This window comes from Brachyhypopomus gauderio, unplaced genomic scaffold (assembly GCF_052324685.1).
Source record: "Brachyhypopomus gauderio isolate BG-103 unplaced genomic scaffold, BGAUD_0.2 sc195, whole genome shotgun sequence".
NCBI lineage: Eukaryota > Metazoa > Chordata > Actinopteri > Gymnotiformes > Hypopomidae > Brachyhypopomus > Brachyhypopomus gauderio.
In genome coordinates, this window is record NW_027507016.1 from 42501 (window position 1) to 55000 (window position 12500).

At 48.0% G+C, this 12500-nt stretch overlaps 1 long non-coding RNA gene across 1 annotated transcript in view; it reads right to left on the reverse strand.

The window, feature by feature from the left end:
* Nucleotides 1-5689: 5689 nt before the first annotated feature.
* LOC143502690 (uncharacterized) overlaps nt 5690-12500 on the reverse strand; it is a 41862-nt gene continuing 35051 nt past the window's right edge. Inside the window, exons 3-4 of the long non-coding RNA XR_013127109.1 lie at nt 7621-7731; nt 5690-5812 (exon numbers count right to left, since the gene is read on the reverse strand). This is a non-coding gene — a long non-coding RNA (uncharacterized LOC143502690). The remainder of the gene's footprint in view (nt 5813-7620; nt 7732-12500) is intronic.

Genomic DNA, 12500 nt, shown 5'->3' on the forward strand with positions numbered 1-12500 from the left:
ACCCCACTACACCCCACTACAGTCCCCTACACCCCACAACACACCACACAATACCCACAACACCCAACAACACCCCACTACACACCTCATCACCCAACAACACCCCACTACACACCTCAACACCCCACTATACCCCACAACACCCCACTACAACCCAACAACACTTCACAAAACTCCACAACACTCCACAACACCCCACAACACCCAACAACACCTCACAACACTCCACAACACCCAACCACACCACCCCACTACACACCACCAACACCCCACAACATTCCACAACACCCACAACACACCACTATACACTACAACACTCCACTATACCCCACAACACCCCACAACACCCCACTACACTCCACAACACGCCACTATACCTCACAACACTCCACAACATCCCCACAACACAACACTCCACAACACCCCACAACACTCCACAACACCCAACAATACCCCACAACACCACACTACACTCCACAACACTCCACAACACCCCACCAACACAACACCCCATAACACCCCACAACACTCCACAACATCCCACAACACCCCACTACACTCCACAACACCCCACTATACCCCACAACACTCCACAACATTCCACAACACTCCACAACACCCCCCCTACACTCCACAACACCTCATAACACCCCACAACACTCCACAACCACCCCGCTACACTCCACAACACCCCACAACACTCCACAACACCCCACAACACTCCGCAACATCCCACAACACTCCAAAACACCCCATAACACCCCACAACACCCAACTACACCCCACAACACTCCACAACACACCACAACATTCATACACCCAACAACATCCCACTATACACCACAACACCCCACAACACCCCAATACACCCCAAACACCCGACTATACCCCACAACACCCCACTACACACCACAACACCCCACTACACCCCACAAAACTCCACAACACCCCAACAACACCCCACTACACACCACAACACCCCACAACATTCCACAACACCCAACAACACACCACTATACACTACAACACCCCACTATACCCCACAACACCCGACTATACCCCGCAGCACCCCACTACACACCACTACACACCACTACACCCCACTATACCCCACAACACCCAACAACACCCCACTATACCCCACAACACCCCACTATACACCACAACACTCCACAAAACCCCCACTACACCCCACAGCACCCCACTACAGTCCACTACACCCCACAACACCCCACTATACCCCACAACACCCAACAACACCCCCACTACACACCCACCACACCCCCCACAACACCCAACAACACCCCACTACACACCTCAACACCCCACTACAACCCACAACACTTCACAAAACTCCACAACACCCCACAACACCCAACAACACCTCACAACACTCCACAACACCCAACAACACCCCACTACACACCACAACACCCCAACAACACACCACTATACACTACAACACTCCACTATACCCCACAACACCCCACTATACCCCCAGCACCCCACTACACCCCACTACACCCCACTATACCCCACAACACTCCACAACACCCCACTATACCCCACAACACCCCCCACTATACACCACAACACTCCACAAAACCCACAACACCCCACAGCACCCCACTACAGTCCACTACACCCCACAACACCCACTAACCCCCACAACACCCAACAACACCCCACTACACACCCTCAACCACCCCACAACACCCAACAACACCCACTACACACCTCAACACCCCACTATACCCCACAACACCCACTACAACCCAACAACACTTCACAAAACTCCACAACACCCCACAACACCCAACAACACCTCACAACACTCCTCAACACACAATACCCCACTACACACCACAACACCCCACAACATTCCACAACACCCAACAACACACCACTATACACTACAACACTCCACTATACCCCACAACACCCCACAACACCCCACTACACTCCACAACACCCCACTATACCTCACAACACTCCACAACATCCCACAACACAACACTCCACAACACCCCACAACACTCCACAACACCCAACTATACCCCACAACACCACACTACACTCCACAACACTCCACAACACCCCACCACACACAACACCCCATAACACCCCACAACACCCCTCCACAACACCCCACTATACCCCACAACACTCCACAACATTCCACAACATTCCACAACACTCCACAACACCCCACTACACTCCACAACACCCCATAACACCCCACAACACCCAACAACACACCACTATACACTACAACACCCCACTATACCCCACAACACCCCACTATACCCCGCAGCACCCCACTACACACCACTACACACCACTACACCCCACTATACCCCCACAACACCCCACAACACCCAACAACACCCCACTATACCCCACAACACCCCACTATACACCACAACACTCCACAAAACCCCACTACACCCCACAGCACCCCACTACAGTCCACTACACCCCCACAACACCCCACTATACCCCACAACACCCAACAACACCCCACTACACACCTCAACACCCCCACAACACCCAACAACACCCCACTACACACCTCAACACCCCACTATACCCCACAACACCCCACTACAACCCAACAACACTTCACAAAACTCCACAACACTCCACAACACCCCCACAACACCCAACAACACCTCACAACACTCCACAACACCCAACAACACCCCACTACACATCACAACACCCTACAACATTCCACAACACCCAACAACACACCACTATACACTACAACACTCCACTATACCCCACAACACCCCACTATACCCCACAGCACCCCACTACACCCCACTACACACCACTACACCCCACTACACCCCACTATACCCCACAACACTCCACAACACCCCACTATACCCCACAACACCCCACTATACACCACAACACTCCACAAAACCCCACTACACCCCACAGCACCCCACTACATTCCACTACACCCCACAACACCCAACAACACCCCACTACACACCTCAACACCCCACAACACCCAACAACACCCCACTACACACCTCAACACCCCACTATACCCCACAACACCCCACTACAACCCACAACACTTCACAAAACTCCACAACACTCCACAACACCCCACAACACCCAACAACACCTCACAACACTCCTCAACACCCAACAATACCCCACTACACCCCACAACACCCCACTATACCCCACAACACCCCACAACACACCTCAACACCCCCACTATACCCCACAACACCCCACTACAACCCAACAACACTTCACAAAACTCCACAACACTCCACAACACCCCGCAACACCCAACAACACCTCACAACACTCCACAACACCCTACAACATTCCACAACACCCAACAACACACCACTATACACTACAACACTCCACTATACCCCACAACACCCCACTATACCCCACAGCACCCCCACTACACCCCACTACACACCACTACACCCCACTACACCCCACTATACCCCACAACACTCCACAACACCCCACAACACTCCACAACACCCCACTATACCCCACAACACCCCACTATACACCACAACACTCCACAAAACCCCACTACACCCCACAGCACCCCACTACAGTCCACTACACCCCACAACACCCAACAACACCCCACTACACACCTCAACACCCCCACAACACCCAACAACACCCCACTACACACCCTCAACACCCCACTATACCCCCACAACACCCCACTACAACCCAACAACACTTCACAAAACTCCACAACACTCCACAACACCCCACAACACCCAACAACACCTCACAACACTCCTCAACACCCAACAATACCCCACTACACCCCACAACACCCCACTATACCCCACAACACCCCACAACACACCTCAACACCCCCACTATACCCCACAACACCCCACTACAACCCAACAACACTTCACAAAACTCCACAACACTCCACAACACCCCGCAACACCCAACAACACCTCACAACACTCCACAACACCCTACAACATTCCACAACACCCAACAACACACCACTATACACTACAACACTCCACTATACCCCACAACACCCCACTATACCCCACAGCACCCCACTACACCCCACTTACACACCACTACACCCCACTACACCCCACTATACCCCCACAACACTCCACAACACCCCACAACACTCCACAACACCCCACTATACCCCACAACACCCCACTATACACCACAACACTCCACAAAACCCCACTACACTCCACAGCACCCCACTACAGTCCACTACACCCCACAACACCCAACAACACCCCACTACACACCTCAACACCCCACAACACCCAACAACACCCCACTACACACCTCAACACCCCACTATACCCCACAACACCCCACTACAACCCAACAACACTTCACAAAACTCCACAACACTCCACAACACCGAACAACACCTCACAACACTCCTCAACACCCAACAATACCCCACTACACCCCACAACACCCCACTATACCCCACAACACTCCACAAAATCCCACAACACCCCACTATACCCACAACACCCCACTACAGTCCACTACACCCCACTATATCCCGCAACACCCCACCAACACCCACTACACCCCACAACACTCCACAACACCCCACAACACCCCATAACACCCCACTATACACCACAACACTCCACAACATCCCACTACACCCCACAACATCCCACTACGCCCCAGTATGGTCCACAGCACCCCATTATGCTCTTCTCCAGACAGAGTGGCGTCTTACTGCATGGAACTCACACACACACACATATACACACACACACATACACACATACACACACACACACACACACACTTTAGACCTCTTACACTCTTGTGGAATGAAAAATAGAAATACCCACACACTTGATCTCCCTAAATTCATTAGCCATGGAAATATATGCAAATATATGCACCTCTAGAAATCCACCTTGGGCCACTGTGTTTGCTGGGATGTTGTGTTCATATCAAGGTGTGTGAGAATGAGAATGTGCAAAAGCAGAAAGGCATGTGTGTGTTTTCCACTGGGTAGGTTCCCTAAGCAGTTAGGTCCACATGTTACAGTGGAGCACAGTGAGTGAATATATCAGTGTGTGAGGTTTTGGAGAGACTGTTGCTACATCTCAGTCCAGGGTCCTACGGATGCAAGACCCTGGCTCCCTGTGTGAACCCTACTCCCTAACCCCTCCCTCTAGTCCCTAGCCCCTCCCTCTGTGAGCCCTACTCCAGGCCCCTCCCTCTGTGAGCCCTACTCCCTAGCCCCTCCCTCTGTGAGCCCTACTCCCTACCCCCTCCCTCTGGGAGCCCTACTCCCTAGCCCCTCTCTGTGTGAGCCCTACTTCTTAACCCATGCCTGTTCAGTAGAGAGCAGAGTGTTTATTAGAGAGCAGAGTGTTCAGTAGAGAGGAGAGTGTTCATTAGAGAAGAGTGTTCAGTAGAGAGAAGAGTGTTCAGGAGAGTAGAGTGTTCATTAGAGAGCAGAGTGTTCATTAGAGAGAAGAGTGTTCAGGAGAGTAGAGTGTTCAATAGATAGCAAAGTGTTCAGTAGAGAGCAGAGAGAGGTGTGTAGGGGTAATAGAGTAGCTTTTGTAGGGGCACTAAGGGGCGTGAGCAGCGTACAGTGAGGGTCCATGTGCCGTGGGGACTCTCCCCCCCAGCTCTGCACACTCATCATGGTCCAGTTCCTGAAACCGTCTGCTGAAGCGTCTTCATGCCGAGTCCCCAGCAGGAGAGAACGTGTCTGCGCAGGAGACAGCAGCTCCATACTGACATCACCACGACACACAGCAGTCATGCTCACCGTCACCTAGTGGATGAGTGTGTTTTTGTGTGTGTGTGTGTGTGTGAGTGTGTGTGTGTGTGTGTGTGTGTGTGTATGTGTGTGTGTATGTGTGTGTGTGTGTGTGTGTGACAGAGATAGAAAGCGTGATTAGTTATGATATGTTAGGACCACAATGTCTGTAATTACAGGTATATGTGGATATACTGTGATGTTCTGAATATGTTAAATCATTTTTAAAAGATGCTACAAAAAAAGGCAAAAAATGTATTTACTGTGGTTTTGGGGTAGCACTAAATTATTATAATATTACTACATTATTATAATATTACTATATTATTATAATATTACTACATTATTATAATATTACTACAATATTATAATATTACTATATTATTATAATATTACTACATTATTATAATATTACTATATTATTATAATATTACTACATTATTATAATATTACTATATTATTATAATATTACTACATTATAACAAAACTGTGTGTGTGTATGTCTGAGAAAAAGTTGAGCTTAAAAGTTGACAAACGCAGAGGGGAGACATTGTGAATTCTGTATATAACCTGCGTCTGTGTCTGTGAGCTTCTCTGTGTGTTAGTGTGCGGGGGGAGTGTGTATAAATGCATATGCATGATTGTAGGTGGTCAGGTGTGTGTGTGTGTGCGGTACGTGTGTGTGTGCGTGTGTGTGTGTATGTGTGTGTGTGTGTGTGTGTGTGTGTGTGTGTGCGGTACGTGTGTGTGTGTGTATGTGTGTGTGTGAGTGTGTGTGCGGTACGTGTGTGTGTGTATGTGTGTGTGTGCTGGTACATGTGTGTGTGTATGTGTGTGTGTGTGTGTGTGTGTGTGTGTATGTGTGTGTGTGTGTGTTTGTGTGTGTGTGTGTGTGCGTGTGTGCGGTACGTGTAGGAGGAGTGGGATGATTGGCAGGACCCCAACACGGCAGATCCACATTCATAGATAGTCGCTTATCACAAATGCAAATACAACTCTCTCTCTCTCTTTCTCTCTCTCTCTCTCTCTCTCACACACACACACACACACACACACACACACACACACACACACACACGTAAGTCCCATAAGTAATTACTGGAATGCTGTATCAGTCTCTCTGTTTGTGCTCACCATATTTGGTTCAATGTTAGGGTTCAGTGTTAAACAGATTCTATAGTTAAAAGGCAAACTGAGCTACTGACCATGAAACCGAACGAGGAAGCCCGAGAATGAAGAACAGAGATGAAAAATCCACAAACTATTTTGGTTTTGACATCATCTGTTACTTTTTGATTTTAGGCCACTGATAGAACTTCTAAATGTAATTTTGCAAGCAATAATTATCATTGATTGAATAGAGGTCTTTATACAGACAAAAGCTGTTTTCGATATTTTTTATATAATAATTTTTCTCCACTTCTGATGTGTTCATCAGTAAACATGAGAACACCCACCAGGACATAACTTCCCCTCTTACTTCAAAATCTCACACCCACATATGCAAAACACCCTTTTAAATCACACCCACATATGCAAAACACCCTTCTAAATCATACCCACATATGCAAAACACCCTTCTAAATCACACCCACATATGCAAAACACCCTTCTAAATCAAACCCACATATGCAAAACACCCTTCTAAATCACATGCTCCAGTGTGCTGACCTCATTGTGCTGCCCCCCTGCAGCCTCAGAATGGATGTTCACAATAACCTCTCCTCCAGATGGAAGAGGCCTAAACAGGAGTATGTGTGCTGTCAGGGCCTTGCGCTGTCTGTCTGGTGCATGGTGCTCTGTTCAGGAGGGCTGAGACTCACTCTATAGGCTGCTGGGGAACATGTTGCTCACATTTCTGTTGAGCTCCTGCTGTTGGCAACCATAGAGCGTGCTGCACCATCACAGAGGCATCTAACATCCCGAAACCATACCTACATCATAGAGAGAGAGAGAGACAGGGGAGAGAGACAGGGGGAGAAAGACAGACAGAGAGAGAGAGACAGGGGGAGAGAGACAGGGGGAGAGACAGACAAAGAGAGAGAGAGGGGGGGAGAGAGACAGGGGGAGGGAGAGACGGGGAAGAGATGGGGAGAGGGGTAGAGAAGTAGGGAGAGAGACAGACAGAGGAAGAGATGAGAAGACAGAGACAAAGACAGACAGGGCAAAGAGAGTGAAAGAAAGATGGAGAAGGGCAATGAGGAAGGGGAGAGGAAAATGAGGGTGGAGAGAAAAGAGTGGAGATGAAATGTAGAGAGAGAGGAAGAGAGAGAGGGAGAGGGAGAGAGAGAGGGAGGGAGAGAGAGGGAAAGAGAGGGGGAGAGAGAGAGGGGGAGAGGTGGCAGAGAGAGAGAGAGAGAGGGACCACATTGATTATTGATCATTCAGGGGTATATTTGTGTTCTCTGTCGGACTGCCACTGCACTCTGACTGTAGAATCTTGCAATGTTTATTTTGCTGTTCATTTAGTCGATTCCTCGTCCTGCATGGCAACACGTGTGTTTGTATGCAGCCCTGTCCATATTCACAGAGCAGTGTGTGTTTGTATGCAGCCCTGTCCATATTCACAGAGCAGTGTGTGTTTGTATGCAGCCCTGTCCATATTCACAGAGCAGTGTGTGTTTGTATGCAGCCCTGTCCATATTCACAGAGGAGTGTGTGTTTGGTGTATTTCTGTGCATGTGTGTGGGATGAAAGATCTGAGACTCTGCTCATCTTGTCTTAGCGCTCTATGGAAAGGGAAGAAGTCGTTTGCTGAGATGATGCTGGTCTCCGCAGCCCCAATCACTCTCCATTCTGTGGGTAGCGAGAGGTGGGGTTGGTACTGGGTAATTGCACTGAGAATTGATTTGAATCAAACATGCCAAATCAGACTGTATTATTCACTCATAACTTAAGAGCTTACACGCAGGCCAACACAGAGTCATGAGTCCGGTTAAACCGCCTCACTTATGTGCACACGCTCACACACTTGTACACTTGTACCTGGTGCATGTGTCTTAACTGCACACACACATACACACACACACACACAAGCAGAAGATGCACACATACACTTTGAACTTAGACAGGAAGGTGCTGTACTTACACAAACATCCAGAAACAGAGTCAGCTGCTGTGGGTAATTTTATGAGGACAAACCTCCAGCAGGTAACATCCTCACACACACACACACACACACACACACACACACACACACACACACACACACACACACACGCACATGCACATGCACACACACATACACACACACACACACACGCACATGCACACACACGTACACACACACACACACACACACACACACACACACACACACGTACACACACACACACACACACACACACACACACACGCACGCGCCCACGCACACACACACACCCACACCCACACACACACACACACACACACACACACACACACACACACACACACACACACAGCCTCTGCTGAGTGTACCTCAGCCTGGTTCCAGTCCAAACTCCGACTCCCAAGGGCACGCAGCGACCCACCACAGCCCGCTCCTCCACAGGGAAACTCCACACACACCTGTTCAGGAAACTCACACACTTACCTGAGTTCAACACCACGGAAAGACTCAACTCTCACCATGACACCACAGGTGAAGGTTTTCCCTTGGTTTAGAACTACAACTATTTTTAATAAACTTCATTTCCAGCCCCTAATTAGGACAGTTTACACATTGTCAGAAAGACCTGACAACACTTACACATGTGTACACACAGGAAAGAAAGGATAAATGAAAGAATGAGAGAAATTAAAGATATGAAATCCACCTCTCGTCTACCTGAGACTGTGAGTCACAAGCTCAGTGCTGCATTTCCCAGCATGCAGTGCACAAAGCTCCACCCCCACATGTCACATCTGCAGTCCTACATTCTCCTTTTCAGTCTGTCACTGACCAGACTGCTGAAATCCTCCCTTTCTTTTCCCTTTCTTTTCATTTCTTTCTTTCCTCCATCCCTCCCTCCTCATTCTCAGCGGGGCTTTTTTGTAACTGTCTGGGGACCCTGTCCCGTTTGTGTCCCTCCCTGACCTCCCCCGGAGCACATTCTGTGGTGTTATACACACCATCTGCTTTCAGAGGGGTGGGGGGGGGGGGTCTGTATGGGAGGGTCATCTCTGTCCTGTGCCGCTGAGCGGTCAGCGTATCAGGACAGCGGGAGTCCTCCTCTGCTGACAGCGACGTGGCCGAGCGGAATCAGGGGCCGAACCCCAGCAGCACATCGACAGATCAGCCCCCCCCCCCCCCCCCCCCCCCCCCCCCCCCCCCCCCCCAGCTGCAGTGGTACGTCCCACTAACTCTCTGATGGAAGTGCGTATATAGAGGCACCCCCCCAGTACATCCAGTACTACATATCAGTACTACATATCAGTACTACATTCCAGTACTACATATCAGTACTACATGTCAGTACTACATTCCAGTACTACATATCAGTACTACATATCAGTACTACATCCAGGACTACATATCAGTACTACATATCAGTACTACATCCAGGACTACATCCAGGACTACATCCAGGACTACATATCAGTACTACATATCAGTACTACATATCAGTACTACATATCAGTACTACATCCAGGACTACATATCAGTACTACATATCAGTACTACATATCAGTACTACATCCAGGACTACATATCAGTACTACATCCAGGACTACATATCAGTACTACATATCAGTACTACATCCAGGACTACATCCAGGACTACATATCAGTACTACATATCAGTACTACATCCAGAACTACATCCAGGACTACATATATGGACTACATATCAGATCTACATATCAGTACTACATCTCAGGACTACATATCAGAACTACATATCTGGACTACATATCAGAACTACATATCAGTACTACATCTCAGGACTCTTCTCCGAGTTTCACCTGGGGAGTAACACTGCAGTCGGAGCCTACAATACCAGTATCATCACTCCGACACGGAATGAAAACCTGGCGTTCATCATAAGACATTTACATTGACAATATCAACACCCAGAACTTTCATTCTAGTTACCTTACACTTAGCCTGATTGTGTGATTTGTTTGTAACTTGTGTATTCATCTGTATTTGTTTTTGTGTAATTTGTGTGTTAACGGGCCGCCCAATGGAGGATGGGTTCCCTATTGAGTCTTGGTTCTCCCAAGGTTTCTTCCTATTCCCCACTATCTTAGGGAGTTTTTCCTCGCCACTGTCGCCCTTGGCTTGCTCATTAGGGTTCTGGACCCATAGTATTGTTAACCTTGTAAATCCTGTAAAGCGCTTTGTGACAACATGTGTTGTGAAAAGCGCTATACAAATATATTTGATTTGATTTTTGATTTGACTACATATCAGTACTACATATCAGTACTACATCCAGGAGTACATATCAGATCAAATCAAATCAAATTTATTTGTATAACGCTTTTCACAACACATGTTGTCACAAAGCAGCTTTACAGGATTTACAAGTTTTAACAATCATATGGGTTCATTAGAACTACATATCAGAACTACATCCCGTACTACATATCAGTACTACATGTGAGGACTACATCCAGGACTACACATGAGGACTACATATCAGGACTACATCCAGAACTACACATGAGGACTACATATCAGGACTACATATCAGTACTACACATCAGGACTACATATGAGGACTACACATGAGGACTACATATCAGGACTACATATCAGTACTACATTTCAGTAATACATCCAGGACTACATATCAGGACTACATATGAGGACTACACATGAGGACTACATTTCAGGACTACATATCAGTACTACACATCAGGACTACATATGAGGACTACACATGAGGACTACATATCAGGACTACATCCAGGACTACACATGAGGACTACATATCAGGACTACATATCAGTACTACATTTCAGTACTACATCCAGGACTACATATCAGGACTACATATGAGGACTACACATGAGGACTACATTTCAGTACTACATCCAGGACTACATATCAGGACTACTGTGTAGGACCAACCCCCACTGTGTCCATGTAACACTGATGTAATGTGCTACTAAATGAAATAAGAAAAACCATTTAAAAATGACAATTCTGGGCTTTGTAAGATTTCTGTATTGACTCCTAAAGGGATTGGTGAGTATGTACTGACTGCTGTGATTGAGTAAAGCAGAGTAGACATACGAAAAAGACACAGCCAGACACAACAGGAACCCACTTAGGTGCCAGATACCACCACAGCCTAATGACTTAAGCCTCTCCAAACACACAGATATTAGGCCCGGGGTAAATGTGTGGGGTTAAGTGTGTTGGTTAATATTAATGTATGAAACAATTTGACTGTGTCTCCTATGTGATCAGATTCAGTGATTTACGTCCTACAAAAGATAGACTCCTACAGTATATAAATAAATAAACCCCCTCCCCACAGGCCCCTCCCCCTCCCCACAGATCCCTGCCCCTCCCACAGGCCCCTCTCCCCCTCCCCACAGACCCCTGCCCCTCCCCACAGACCCCTGCCCCTCCCCACAGGCCCCTCCCCCTCCCACATTTCCCAGTTGTATATCTCTCCTGTTTCCCTAGACGACAGAAGCCCCTCCCAGTGATTCTGCACCAGTCTCTACTCACAATTATAGCCCCATGTCAGACCCACAACTAATTAGGCTTATTAAGTAATTAAGA